The sequence below is a fragment of the Tursiops truncatus genome, chromosome 10, assembly GCF_011762595.2.
Source record: "Tursiops truncatus isolate mTurTru1 chromosome 10, mTurTru1.mat.Y, whole genome shotgun sequence".
In the NCBI taxonomy this organism is placed as follows: Eukaryota; Metazoa; Chordata; class Mammalia; order Artiodactyla; family Delphinidae; genus Tursiops; species Tursiops truncatus.
In genome coordinates, this window is record NC_047043.1 from 13,772,700 (window position 1) to 13,788,451 (window position 15,752).

Here is a 15,752-nt window from a genome sequence, read left to right on the forward strand (position 1 = left end):
CCATTCCTTTCTCTCGGTTTCCAACTTGTAAAATTCAGACCAGCATTTAATTCCTTGCAGCTTGCTGTACATATCTGTCCCACCTTCCACACGCTCTTAAAAATGTTAGCTTTGCATCTCTGAACTGCTGAACATCCTGTAAAGTTATCACAAGCTGTTTTTAATAAGGCAAATGTGCTGGGTGATATACACTCTGAGGCAAACGAGCCTCAGGACTTAGGAGCAGGATGCAGCACAGAGAAAGTCCACTCTTATCAAAAAGTCCCATCTCATTGGCATTTCAGCAAAATTCACCTTGCCATTTTTAAAAAGGAAAGAAAGAAAGCACATTCTATATTCCTTGAAGAATAAATAAGAGGGCATTGGTGTTCTAAGAAATGTGATCTGTAATCATTTTCCTGATCCATAAAAACCAAATGTAAAGGTACTTTCAATTGCCTTACCTCTGTATCCTTTCATTCGTCCTTTCTACTTGCACACTTTCACTAACATGTTCTCCAGTTATAAAACATTTCATCCAGAAAGCATTCAACCAATACGTAGTTGCCACCCCCTCTCAGTTTTAGGTACTACAGGGAACTCAAATATGCATTAGGCATGCATTTTTGTCCTCTAGTCACTTTTGGTCTAGTCACAAAGAGAAAACATAAAAGAATTATTCTTGAAAATTAAAAAGCACATTTTTTTCCAAAATCATTTTCATACCCTTCAACTCCTCTCCAGGCAGAAAGTCATTAACCCAATACTTTTCTCAAGATAATTTAATTTTAGGCAAAGAAATATCTACAAACATACACATCAGAGATTTTGCCAAGTGAGTCAGAGACTACTCCCTTTCAAATTTCTCCTTATTAAACTATTTCAGCATCATCTCACATGTCATTCCCTTATGAAACGTTTCTTAAGGACACTACTTCTTACTCTGAATTTCATATCTATCTGACCAGATTGTGTGTGTATGTGCATGAGAAAGAGATAGAGAGACTCCCTTTGCTCTATATAATTAATTCTGAGAGGTCAAGACCTTGGTTTTCCTAATGATTTTATTGCCCATAATTCCACCAAACAAAAATACTCTTGAGAATTTACTTTTTAAAGCAAGGTCATGGTGAATGACCGTTCACTGAAACAACCTTGTAAATCTGTGTTATCCCACACGATGGCTGCTTAAAATAGCCCACACAGTGAGTGTGAATCCTCCCACAGTGCTGCAGGGTAGCAGATAACACAACAGTCCTTGGCCAAAGCCCGTTTCCACTCAACTGTTCAAGTGACAAGACAGGTGTCACCGCACAGACAATATTTGTGTGTTTACTGGATTCCCACCCCTTTCCCAAAAGACAGGAGCAAACTCCCCTATTCACCTACATATTATGTCAAGAGTCAACCATCTCTTCAGCTCTGAGAGCTTCCACAAATGACCAAGAAATCCTCTGGTGGGAAGTCCGGGGGAAAAAAGAAAAGAAAATGTAGAAGTCTAAGAAAGTCTCCCCTTCCTGCAGTCCCTGCTTCTCTTCACCTCATTGGCCATTCTTCAAGACCTGCCTAAATGTCACCTCCTCCAATGCTTCCCTGACTTCCCTCCTCTGTGCTGCCTCAGTCGATAGCTTCTCCTCTCGAATACACACTCTACATATGTAATCACATATTTTATATTAAATTAGAACTGTGGGCATTTTAGCAAAGTGTCTACTGATACGATGCTTGGTGCACAGTAAAACTCAGTATGCGGCAGCTACTGTTATCAGTTTTGATGGTATCTACTGAGGGGGTCCTCTCCCCAGTTAACAGTACAGCTGCCATTTATAGAGTGTTTATTATGTACCAGGCACCATCCTAAGTGTGTTACAGTCTGCTCAAGCTGGGAGGTTTCCCGAGCCAGGGCCTGTGCTAATTCATTTCTTTAATCATGACAGGCATAGACACTGTAGATACGTGCTCAGTATTTGCTGAATCAAATGAAGAAAGAAAAATGAAAAGGCGAAAAGGTTCATATGGCCATGACAAGAGAGTTGCTATAGTTCATTGAGTTCTGTGTCAAAAGGATCAAAACAAAACACACTGTGTACTTCCTAGCCCCCAAATCCAGAATCAAAAGGGCTTCCCGTGGGGGAGAAAAGTCCACTCTATGTGGGCTGGCTTTGCTTTGCACGAAGGAGTGTGTCTCTCTGCACTCATGCTATCCTGTCATCCTCTTCTCTGGATACAATTCATCCACTGTTCACATCTGCAGACTCAGCTGCAACTTAACTGCCTGTTCAGGCCACTACTGATTTTGGAAACTGCGCCTGAGATCCCTCTACAAACACTATTTCTCTGGTTTTATAAATATCGGCGAGCCAATGTCCTGTTGGTGGTTACTTTTCAATTTTGTCCATTTGAAAGAGTACAATTAACATGAAAGACATATGCCAAATGTGGTCATGTGTCCCCACACTGTATTATGAGAACTGAACCAGACCAAAAGGAATTAAAGTCCTACATTTCATGTCACGTCAAAATTTTCCCTTTAACGCCAAGTTTCAACATTTTTTGCTTTTTCATCTCTTTCTCCTAATATCAGAGATGTGAAGCGTCACAAAAAAAGAAGAGTTACGCTTCATTCAACTTGGAGAAGCGGGACTGAAATTGAAAGGAGAGCCTCTGTGATCAGAACTGTCTTCATCACTGCTATTTGCAAAAGCATCTCTGCCAGCGCTAACTCCAGCCTGTATTTGAGCATATCTGCTCCTGGGCATCAAAGAAGGGACACCAGCCAGAATGATCATTCTTATTACTGGTGAGTTCTATTGATGGACACCAACTTCACATTTAAAAAGCTGTCAAGTAACTGCTATCCTTTTGCAAGGTGATCAATCATTTCCTTTACAATTGCCTATATATGCACACCAAATAATGTCCATATTGCCCAACTGTAAAGATGTCAAGCATCTTAAAGACTCAAAGCAAACTGACAGCATCTGTTGCACATCTACCAGCAATGAGGCATGGGTCCTGATCCCAGGGACCTCACAGCTGTAGGAAACAACTATGTCATGGCAAGTACTATTCTATATGGCAGCTCAAATTTCTAAGAGCTCATGAAGCAGTGTGTCTTCAAAGAATTAATTTACCTTTGCGTGCATTTAATAGGCATTTACTGAGTATGTATTATGAGCTAATTGGGACAGAAATAAGAGTCAACTAGTTATCAGGCTCTCAGATTCTTTTAGAGGAAAGTAACCAGGAAAAGGAAAGAGTACAATACGCAGAATAGTTCTCCCTCGATACCCCTGGGCGATTGGTTCTAGGACGGCCATGGATACCAAAATCCAAGGATGCTCAAGTCCCTTACATAAAATGTTGTAGTGTTTGCATACAAGCCATACACATCTTCCCATATACTGTAAATCATCTCTGGATTACTTACAAAACCTAATGCAATATAAATGCTACGTAAACAGTTGGAGTGTGACAAATTCAAGTTTTGCTTTTTGGAACTCCTTGGAATTTTTTTTTTGGCCCTGAAAATTTCAGTCTGCAGTTGGCTGTGGGACCCGTGGACACAGACAGTTGACTGTACAGGGTTTGGCAGGAATACAAAGATGGAATAATTACACTGCGGGGGCGGGGGGGGGGGGGCGAGGATCAGGAAAGGTTTCCAGAGAAGGCAAAGCCTGAGCTGAATTCTGAAAGACAATTACTGAGAAGACAAGTAGGAAAAGCAGTCCAGGTAAAAGCGGAGCTAGCCAAGCAACAGAGGTAAGGAGCTGGGCGTGATGGGAGTAGTGTGCAAAGAGCAGTTGGGAGGGGAAGAAAGAGAGAAAAACGGGGGCACAGGCTGAGGTCAGTGCATGTACGACTTATGTGCTTTATTATTAAGAAGGCTGGACTTTAGCTTGTTGGCAACTGACAGGATCACATTCTCACTTTGCAATGATCACAGTGGCAGCGACATGGAAGATGGACTGAACTGGTGTAAAACAGGAGAAAAAGAGTCCAGTAAGCAAATCATTGTGATGAAGGTGAAAGCTTCTAATACCCAGGCTCAGTGGGGGCAGAGAGGAGCTGTAGTGAATATAGGCACTCTTTTCTTTAGTCCAGAACCCCACTCCTCATTTATTCTAGAAACAGCACCTTTTCTTTGGAGAATTATACTAACCTGCACTCCAGCCATTTGGTTCCCATGGGTCGTTGCTATATTTTTATATGGCATATAAATTCACACGTTATATATATGATTTCTTGGGGTGGGGGAGGGGAAGGCAGGGAAGACACACGTAGGGGCTCAGGCTGGACCACTCACAGTCCCACGATCCCTTAACCACAGTTAACTGGTCTCAAGTGGGTGCCTGATGGGATTTCTGGATTTGCGACTAAGAAAGTCAAACCAGTCTTTCTTTAATGACTATAAAATCTTAATGCTGTAAAATCTGGGACATGTCGAGGCCATGTTTCTAACCATGTGGACCAGAAAAGCAGACAGAGCTGGTCTGCAGTGAGAGAGAAAGAAACGAAAGGGACACACATGGGGACAGAGAAGGAGATGGGGAGACAGGAAGAAGTACTTGTATTTGAACGCCAGCCACTTCCTGCCCTTGAGTTCTTTGATGCTTCCGAGAGTCCTTCTAACACATTTATCTTACGGCTCATTTAGTTTGAGTTCCTGTCACTTTCAGCTGAAAGACCCCCAGCTACTGCAGGAAGAAATATATAAACATGAGAGCTGCTAAAGGAAGAAATAACGAGGCTTGATCATCCATTGAATGGATTGAAAGTTATGAATATAAACAGTCCCCTGCACAAAGCCACCCCCGAAAAAGTGCTCTGAAAACCATCCAGAGTTTCAAAAACTTGAAAATAGGAACTAGTTCTCCCAAATCCCATACCAATATTTCGACAGAGCATAGAGCTTCCATTTAGCACTAACTCAATTCCAACTCTTTCAAATACTCCATTCCTTCCACGTTTAATCCTTCATCATTCAGCTTTAAAATCTGCTTCACTGGTTGCTGAGGGGCAAGGGTGGTGGTGTCACAAACACACAATCTGTGGCATTACTTTCATGGTTCTTTCATGCCCTGGTTACTTCTCCTCAGAAAAACTAGCCACCCAAATAACTTCCAACAGCTTATGCAAAAGGTAATTGGGATGTTTTCACACACAGACTATTTCTTCTTCGACAAAAACAAACCAAAAAATCAGATGCAGATGTCTAAGCATATACTGTATGATCCTAGATTGTTTCCAATAAATGATTAATGTTGCTCATTAAGAAGGAAAAAAAATTAAACCCAGATCGAATTTGAGTCACCCTGATATCACCTACTACGAGCAATCTCTGGGTCTGGTTCAGAACTTCCAGACCAAGGCCTCACCTCAGCTGCCTACCACCCTCTGCTGGACCAGGCCTGGTGGTCCAGCATGTAGAGGAGGCTGTGCTGACTCCAAGGCCCCAGGTCACAGAAGCACCTGAGGTGGTCCAGGGGTTGCAAACATTTATTGTACAGTCAGATCAAACTGTAAAGGGTGACAGGGTTCACTGCTGGAGATGATCTGTACTCTACCAAAATTTGCGCTTCCCAAGACATCTGTGATGTTATGAGAAATATATGTTTGGTTCCTGACACAGAGCACCTAAAGCTCTTGGACTTTTGTGAGTGATAGGAAATCTTTTATTCCTGACACTGAGCTCCATTTAGGAGCTCTATCACCTTGGAAGCTCCCAGGTGATAGAAGCCTCTTTTGTTCTAAATAAGGCGACTTATTGCGGAACTGTAGATAACCTCAGGATGGGGGCCAGCTGCCAGAAAGACAAGTCTTGACTAGAAACCTAGAACTGTCAGCCTCACTCCCACCATCTCTAGGAATGGGAGAGGGCTTGGAGACTGAGTTAATAATCGATCGTGCCTCCCTAAAATTCCCTCAGTGAATTTACAATAGCCAGGACATGGAAGCAACCTAAGTGTCCATCCACAGATGAATGGATAAAGAAGATGTGGCACACATATACAATGGAATATTACTCAGCCATAAAAAGAAATGAAATTGAGTTATTTGGAGTGAGGTGGATGGACCTAGAGTCTGTCATACAGAGTGAAGTAAGTCAGAAAGAGAAAAACAAATACCATATGCTAACACATATACATGGAATCTAAAAAAAATGGTTCTGATGAACATAGGGGCAGGACAGGAATAAAGATAGAGATGTAGAGAATGGACCTGAGGACACAGGGCGGGGGAAGGGTAAGCTGGGATGAAGTGAGAGAGTAACATTGACATATATACACTACCAAATGTAAAATACATAGCTAGTGGGAAGCAGCTGCATAGCACAGGGAGATCAGCTCGGTGCTTTGCGACCACCTAGAGGGGTGGGATAGGGAGGGTGGGAGGGAGACAAGAGGGAGGGGATATGGGGATATACATATGCATATAGGTGATTCACTTTGTTATAGAGCAGAAACTTAGATAACATTGTAAAGCAATTACACTCTAATAAAGATGTTAAAAAAAAAAAATCCACTCAGTGACAAGGTTCAGAGAGCTTCCGGGTTGGTGAACACATCCATGTGCCAGGAAGGTGACGTGACTCCACAAGGACAGGAGCTCCTGTGTTCGGGACACTTCCGGACTTCACCATACATACCTCTTCCTCTGACTGCTCACCTGTACCCTTTCATAAACGAGTAAACCTAAGTAAGTGTTTCCTGAGATTTGTAAGCCATTCTAGCAAATTATCAAACCTGAGGAGGGGGTCTTGGAAAGCCCTGATTTGTAGCAAAATCAGAAGCGTTTAACCTGGAGACCCACTGCTTGCGATCAGTGTCTGAGGGAGCGCAGTCTTGTGGGACTGAGCCCTTTATCTATGGGGTCTGTGCCAGCTCTGGGGAGTTACTGTTAGAACTGAAGTGACTTGTAGGCTACCCAGTTGGTATCCAAAGAGAATTGTTTGGTGTGGAAAACCCATACCTATGGGGTCAGATGTGTTATGAACAGAGAAAGTTTTCCTTTACCATCAATTACTTTGTTTCTGTTCCTGGCACACATCTTGATTCCTATACCACATTTCTGCCTTTTGAAACCTTCCCCATACTTGAAGGCCCTCCTCAAGATCCACTTTTAGCTAGGAAGCTTTTCTTCCTCCGGAGTCACAAAATATTGCAACAATGAATGTTGATGTTTATCATAATCTATTTTCCACTACTTACAGTGCTGTATATGTTTAATCTTCCTCACCACACTGTGAATTCCAGAGAGCAGGAACCACTAGTTGAATCACCTCGAGCCCCACAATACTTCCTGCAAACGTTCTCAATTAATAATTGTCTAATTAATGACCTTTGAATGAATAAAGGAAAAATGCTTCCTAGGGAAAACGCATAGCAGGAAGGCTATGTTGCCATTCAATTCATGCAGCTGCAACACTCACGGACTCAGATATAAAGGCAGAAATGTAAGGGGTGACAGCAGAGCGGCTGTATTTAACAGGGTAAAAGAAATAAACAAAAGCCTCAGGACGGATGCCGAAAAGACATTCCGTACTCAGCCACGTGTTTGGCCTGAAACAGTGCTGCCTGACAGAAATATGATCCAAGCTACATATGTCATTTAAATTGTGTCTACAGGCACATGAAAAAGTAAAGAGATAAAACAATTTTAATAATATTTTAATGTACCCTAATACATCTAAAATATTTATCTTTTTTTTTCTCATACTAATTCTTTGATGTCTGATGTGTATTTTAAACTTACAAAAATCTCAATTTTGACCAGCCACCTAGCACATGCTCAAAAGCCACATGTGGCTAAGAGGCTGCTGTATTGGACAGCGCAGGTCTAGAACTCATCTCGTTTGAGGTCAACACTTAGTTTTCAGAAATGCACAAAGTGAGCTATGAAAATGATGGTGGTCACACACTGTAAAACAAGTCTGAATGAAACTGCCCTTCAGATGGCCCAGGCTGTACAGAGTAAGACTTCCCGCTACTTTTTTCTGAGTAATTTTTGTAAAGGCAGGTTTTTGGTATGGCAGCATGACTCTTTAAAGGAAACTGCCTTCAAAAAGTAACAATTTTATTTTGTTATGATGTCATTTTCTCCTGCTCACAATTTTGCCAACAAATTTATGTAACTAGAAGAGGGATTAAACACCTTGAAGTTCAGCAGTTCCTAACAATTAAAGTGAGTTTAATTAACAAGATCAAATTGTTCAGATGGCTCTTACCCTAGCTTATGGAGATATGAGAACGATGATCATGACTTTAAAAATGAGCAAACTGAGTAAAAAGGGATATGATCCTTAACAAAGTGATCTTGCAGATATTTGCATTTTCCCCAAACTCTCCCTTCTTACTCTTTCCCATTTTCTTTACTGCATAAAACCCAGCAAATAGAAAAAACACTTTACAACCATGTACAGATAGTAGCGGCAATCAGAAGGCCTAGAACTGGGGCCAAAAAGCTCTCTCACTGGATGGTCCTGGCTGATTCATTCCTTAAGCCTCATTCTCCTTGGTCTTAAAGAAGAGGGTCTGAACAGTCTGAGTTCAGAAATTTCTTCCGGCTCCAAACTGCTCACTTGGCACATGGAAGGTGCTCAGTAAACACTGAGGGGTGAAGAAGAAAACAGAAAAAGGAGGAAGAATTCATTTGTTTTTCTCTGCATGTATTTCAGTGTGGCTCTGGGGGAAAGTAAGACACTTGTGCCAGAAATGACAAAAGTAGGAAAAGTGAAGGGTCCTAGAACATGCCTGATATTCTGAGGGCCATCGGAGAGATCCAGAACTGGGCTTCTGAAGGCAAAGCTACGGTGACTGGGACATTTTCCTGTTTTCCATCAATAAAGCATGCGTAACACATAATTAGATAGAGATCTTACACATGTGTCTTCTCCCTCTGTACCACCTCTCTGCCAAAATCCAATGTTTGTGAGAAGAAGGTGGCTAACCAAACAAGCAATGTCCCCTTTTTACCTCCATCTGCAATACCTCTAAGACAAAAACCTTAGACTCAAAACTACAGTCAGACCAATAAGGAAAAACACACCTATTTCAACTCTGAAAATTATGAGACAAAGGCTCTGTTTTATTTATTTATTTATTTATTTTTGGCTGCATTGGGTCTTCGTTGCTGCGTGCAGGCTTTCTCTAGTTGCAGCGAGTGGGGCCTACTCTTCGTTGCGGTGCACGGGTTTCTTACTGCGGTGGCTTCTCTTGTTGCAGAGCACAGGCTCTAGGCGTGCAGGCTTCAGTAGTTGCAGCACATGGACTCAGTAGTTGTGGCTCATGGGCTCTAGAGTGCAGGCTCAGTAGTTGTGGCGCATGGGCTTAGTTGCTCCGTGGCATGTGGGTTCTTCCCGGACCAGGCTCGAACCAGTGTCCCCTGCACTGGCAGGTGGATTCTTAACCACTGCACCATGAGGGAAGTCCCAAGGCTCTTTGTTTTAAACTAACGAGGAGGCATAAAGCAGGTGTCTCCATGTTTGTCTAAAGCTTATTTTTCTTTTTAAGGGAAGTAGAACACACTCCAATAAACACTGCATAATATGCTACTGGTAAAAGGATTAATAGGTATGCACTCAGCCCATGTTAAAATAAATGTTTCTCCGCTCTGGAGTACAAATTTACAAAATGTAACACCAAAGAGAAAAATCCAAATGTATAGTACAAAACAATTTATACAAGGATAAATTTGTGTAAATTTTCCTTTCTATTCTAATATGCTACATACCCAGGCAATATAAAAAAATGTTTAATCTCACTTTTAAATGTCAACCAGAAGAATTTTTTTTTCCCTGTCCTAATACAACACTAGAAAAAATAACTTTTAAGAACAAAAGAAACACAATTTGGCGAGTGTACGTATGTGTCCTCAATGCCATCACGGGCAGCAGTACCACATGAGTACCTGCTTTCTCTTCTGAGTTTTCATTGGTTCTTCCCCATCTTTCCATTCCCTAGAGCAGGATGGGTCCCAGGGTGTTAGCCTCTACTCTCAGGTCTTCTATTCCATTTAATCCTTTCTTCCTTGACAACATAATCAATACCTCTTCCTTTACCTCCTATCTCCTTCCCACAAGAATTTACCTGACCTTTCTAGGGCAGACTACAAACCCTGTACAACCTGCTAGGTATCTCTATCAGATGCTTTGCCATCATTTCCAATTCAACCCACTCTAAACCTGAATTCTGACTCCTCTTGCTGTATTGTCTTCTCCCACATGCTATAAGCACCCAAGTCCTGGATACTTTAGTTCTGCAATGTTTTGATCATTCTTCCCTTCCTCTTCTCCAGTCTCATGGCACCGTGCCAGCGCAGGCCCTCATTACCTCCTTCCTGGCACATTTTATTGAATACCATCCCGAGCCCACCCACTGACCAAACCCAATTTATTTTATGCTCTGCTTTCAGATTAACCTTCTGAAAGGGAGCCTGAACTAGGCCATTGCCTTGTTCAAAATAGGCAACAGAGACACTGAATGTATCAAGGTCCAACCCTGGCGTCAAGGTCTTCCACAGCTGGATTTGGTTTCAACCTCCTTCTTTTTTTCTTTTTTTTTTTGGCCACACCACATAGCTTGTTGGATCTTAGTTCGCCGACCAGGGATTGAACCTGGGCTCTTGGCAGTGAAGTGCAGAGTCCTAACAACTGGACTGCCAGGGAATTTCCTCACCCTCCTTCTGGATGTGTCACCCAGGACTCCCCTTCATGTACCAGTAGTCCATCTCTATGCTATGTCATTCTCTGAATACAGTTGATATTTTCTCCATCTCTCGGCACATCTGTCTACAATCCAATGACCAAATGTATGTGGGATGTTAATAAAAAGGTCTTGTGCATTTTTCACTAAGTATATCCATAAGTATTTAATGTTCTCGAAGCTACTGTAATTTATTGGGTTGTTTTAAAATTTTTATTTTCTAATTGTTCATGCTAGTGTAAAGAAGTACAATTTGTATTTTCACCTTTTTCTTGCCTCGTTGACACCTGTTAAGGTCTAGAAGTTTACTTAGAGATTTCTTAATTTTTTTCAAATATATGACCTTATTATCTACAAATAAAGATGCTTTTGCTTCCTCCTTCCCAATCTGAATTTCTTTTTTTTTTTTTTACATCTTTATTGGTGAATTTCTTTTATGTTTTTTTTCGTGCCTAATTACACTGGCTAAGAACTCCAGTCAGTGTTGCATAGAGCAATATCCTCGCCTTATTCCCCATCTTGGATAGAAAGTTAAATACGATGACAGCTGAAGATGTGTAATGGATGCCCCTTACCACTTTAATTAAGAGTTCTGTCTACTACTAGCTTGCTGCAAGTTTATATCATAAATAAGTGTTGAACTTTGTCAAATGCTTTTTTCTGCATCTACTGAGATGATCACATGGCTTTTCTTTTTTCTTCTGTATGAATTACACTTATTTTTTCATAATAACTTTTTTTTCTTCATAATAACTTTTTAAAGGAGTTTAGGTTTACAGAAAAATTGAGCAGCTAGTGCAAAGAGCTTCCATATATTCCCTCTTCTTGAACACCCCCTCGGCAGTTTCCCATTACTAATAACTTGCATTAGTGTGTTGTATTTGTTATAAATAGATAAACCAATATTGATACATTATTAATAACTAAACTCCATATATTAAGGTTCACTCTTCTGAGCTGTACAGTCCTATGAATTTTGATAAATGCATAATGTCATAATCCACCTTTAAAGTATCATACAGAATAGTTTCACTGCCCTAAAAATCCTGTAATTCACCTATTTATTCATCTCTCCTCTCCTCTCGCTCCTCCTGGCAACTACTGATTTCCTCTCTGAAGGCATCCAAGTATGCACTGAATTTTAATTTGGATTTAAAGTGGATCTGGCAGGGACTCCTCAGGTGGTCCAGTGGTAAAGAGTCTGCCTTCCAATGCAGGGGACGCAGGTTTGAATCCTGGTCGGGGAACTAAGATCCCACATGCCGCAGGGCAACTAAGCCCGTGTGCTGCAAACTACAGAGCCCACGTGCCCTGGAGCCCACACGCCACAACTAGAGAGAGAAAACCCGCATGCCACAACTAGAGAGAAACCCAAGCAGACCACGCACCGTAACGAGAAAGTTCCTGCATGCCTCAACAAAGATCCCGTGTGCCAAAACTAAGACTCGACACAGCCAAAAAAAATAAAATAAAATAAAAAATAAAGTGGACCTGGCATATTGTAAGTGCTGAATTAAAGATAGCTATTATTAATTGTAACAATGAAAACAGCATTCTAAGAGTACAGTTCCAGGGATGGATATAAAGAATGTGAGATTTTTTTCCTTCATAACAGTTGGGTAGGAATAGTGATAACCAAATTTTCAAAATGACAGCCTCTCCTTTCTCCTAATCAGCACTTCTACCTTAGAATATTTTTTAGTAAAATGTACAAAATCCTTACACATAATAGAAACAGTAAATATTGCAGTTAGGTGATGATTATTTACCATCATCATATAATTAGACATAATTTCAATAACTGCCCACACAGAGAATAATGAAAAGATATTCCTTAGGAAAACACATATTAATGACAAGAGAATCCAAGTTGGTGGAGAGATTTGTAAGGTCCAATGGGCACTTTCCCTTTGGGGTCAGGCCTGAGAGAAGCATCAGGATCATGACCACAGTTTGCTTATCCATTCCCTTACTGAAGGACATCTTGGATGCTTCCAGTTTTGGGCAATTTTGAATGAAGCTGCTGTAAACACTCATGTGCAGGTTTCTGTATAGACAGAAATTTTCAACTCATTTGAGTAAATACCTAGAAGTATGATTGCTTGGTTGTATGATAAGAATATGTCCAGCATTACAGGAAACTTCCATGTTGTCTTTCTACACTTTCTACACCACTTTCCATTCTCACCAGCAACAGAGAGTTCCACATCCTCACAAGCTTTGGTCTTGACAGATTTTTGGATTTTAGCCATTCTAATAGGTGTGTAGTGGCATCTCAGTGTTGTTTTAATGTGTAATTTCCTTATGACATATGATGTTGAGCATTTTTTCATGTGTGTATTTGCCATTTGTGTATCTTCTTTGATGAAGGGTCTTTTCTGGTCTTTTGCCCATTTTCTTCCATTGGGTAGTTCACTTTCTTACTGTTGAGTTTTAAGAGTTCTTTGTATATTTTGGATAATTGTCCTTTATCAGATTAGTTTTACAAATATTTTCTCCTAGTCTGTAGCTTTCTTTTTATTCTCTAAACAGTGTCTTTGCAGAGCCGAAGTTTTTACTTTTAATGAAGTCCCATTAATCAATTTTATTTTTATGGATAGGCTTTCGATGTTGTATCTAAAAACTGATCACCAACCCCACGTTTTCCAAGATTTCCCTTATGTTATTTTCTAGAAGTTCTATGGTTTTGCATTTTATATTTAGATCTATGATCCATTTTGAGTTAATTTTTGTGAAGGGTATAAGGTCTAAGTCCATTTCTGTGCATGTGGATGTCCAGTTGTTCCAGCACCATTTGTCTCCTCTGTACTTCATTTTGATATTTTCTGCTAACCTATCTTCTAATTATTTAACTCTCTCTTCAGCTGGACCTATTCTGCTGCTAAACCCTAAGTTCTTAATTTTGGTTTGGGGTTTGTCAGGGTAAGAATTTCTGTTGGGTAATTTTCCAAATTTGTTTTGTCACTTTATATAATTTCCAGTCCTCTCTAACATTTTAAAATCTTGTCTTTTATCTCTTTGAATATAATAAGCATAGTTATTTTAAAGTTCATGCCTAACAATTTGAATATCTGAAGTATCTGTGATTCTACTTCTTTATTATTTCTGTTAGTTCTTTTTTTCTTTTTTACATCTTTATTGGAGTATAATTGCTTCACAATATTGTGTTAGTTTCTGCTGTACAACAAAGTGAATCAGCTGTATGCACACATATATCCCCATATTCCCTCCCTCTTAAGCCTCCCTCCCACCCTCCCTATCCCACCCCTCTAGGTCATCACAAAGCATCAAGCTGATCTCCCTGTGCTATGTAGCTGCTTCCCACTAGCTATCTATTTTACATTTGGTAGTGTATATACGTCAATGCTACTCTCTCACTGAGTCCCAGCTTCCCTTTCCCCTCCATGTCCTCAAGTCCATTCTCTATGTCTGCGTCTTTATTTCTGCCCTGGCACTAGGTCCATCAGTACCATTTTTTTAGATTCCATATATATACATTAGCATAGTTCTTGTTCACATTGCCTTACCTTGCAATGCACCTCTATCTTTGATTGGATGCTGCACATTATATTATTTAAATGCCTTGTAGAATCATTAGAGACAGGATTACATTTGCTTTCCTGCCAGGTGAGATGGGGACCTGCATTCTAGGATCACTTTGGTCCATTTTTAGTGCTCAAGACTTCCCAGATCACACAAAGAAACTTGCAATCACGCAGCAATCCATGTGAGGACTGGTTTACTTCTGTTTCACCCTTACACCCCACCCAAGGCTGGGTTGCAAACCATGTTGCCAACCAAAACCATAAGAAGTTTGCCAAGGATTCCACCTCTGGAAGACCCTGAATTCCAACACTTTTTCCCCCTAGGTCCCCTAGACCCTACAAGACTGTCAGAAACACAGCTCTGCCTTTAAGCTACTTTTGTCTGAATGGCAAACACCCAAATACCAGATTCACCTCTCTACATTTCCACCTCCTCTTAGATCTTGGTCTGGTAATTGTCCATTAACTTGGTATTTTTCCAGTGTCTACAAGTATAGGTTTTTAATATTTTGTCCAGTCTTAGCTGCCAGTTCTGCAGAAGTCAGAACAGGACTCTTCATCCTATGAGTTCCACAAATATTTTCCTCTCGTGGCCTTTAACACAACTGATTTTATATTGTGCATATGTTCCTTACCCCAACCGTTTTAGAATGCTAGGATCAGGTCTGATTCATGCAGCACTTGGCCCCTACCCAGAATATTTGTTAAATCGAAACAACCTGTCTTCTTTGATGCTTTTGCTAATTATTCATGTTCAAAATCTCATTGTTTTAAATCAATAAAATTTCATGCTTATATAATCATCATTAAAAATATCTTTCCATTTCCCATTTGCTTTCAATATTTACAGTTTCTGCAAGAAAAGGTCTTATCTATTTTAGTGTCTTTTTAAAAAATCTGACTCTATTATGTCATTTATTTTATTTCAAGATGATCTTTACACTTTCCAGATGTGTCTTATGGCATGCACATACATATTTAAACGTGATGATTTAACATTCATTTTATTTTGATAATTTCATGACACTTCTTAGGAACTATCAGTAGGATACCTAGTGAAACCACCATACTATAGATACTGGATAGAAAATAACCAGAACATTTTCTGTGTATAAAGCAATTAGCGATTTTTTAGAAAATGTGTTTTTGTGCCTCTTTTTCATTTCACTGTTTCTCCTTCATTAAGTAACCATATGTGGAATTGCTCAGGATTTCATTGCCTTTTTCTGTAGGGAAAGAATGAAATATATCAAAAGGTTGACTGTCTGTTCTGAAACCTCTAGGAACCAACAGCAAGGGAAGGAAGAGCTACTTAAGGGGAGCTCCCATCTTTCTGAGTAGCAGAGACATTTTTGGTTGCAAATTTTAGGGATATATCCACATCAATAATTGCTCAGGGAGAACCTTCCAATCCCCCAGATTTGGCCAGGATGCCAGTGCTGATACTTCTAAACATCATATATTTCCTCTTTCTTAAAAGATTTCGTATTATTTGTTCAATGTATGCCTTCCTTCTTGGAGCTGG

General features: G+C 40.3%; 1 protein-coding gene and 1 long non-coding RNA gene across 3 annotated transcripts in view; one reads left to right on the top strand and one right to left on the bottom strand.

Moving 5' to 3' along the window:
- The window catches only part of KIF13A (kinesin family member 13A), a 215,783-nt gene that overhangs the window by 109,320 nt on the left and 90,711 nt on the right, over positions 1 to 15,752 (bottom strand).
- The window catches only part of LOC109551521 (uncharacterized), a 45,716-nt gene that overhangs the window by 18,362 nt on the left and 11,602 nt on the right, over positions 1 to 15,752 (top strand). For both annotated transcript variants that reach the window (XR_002178299.3, XR_012334353.1), the window contains exon 3: positions 2,564 to 2,779. This is a non-coding gene — a long non-coding RNA (uncharacterized lncRNA). The remainder of the gene's footprint in view (positions 1 to 2,563; positions 2,780 to 15,752) is intronic.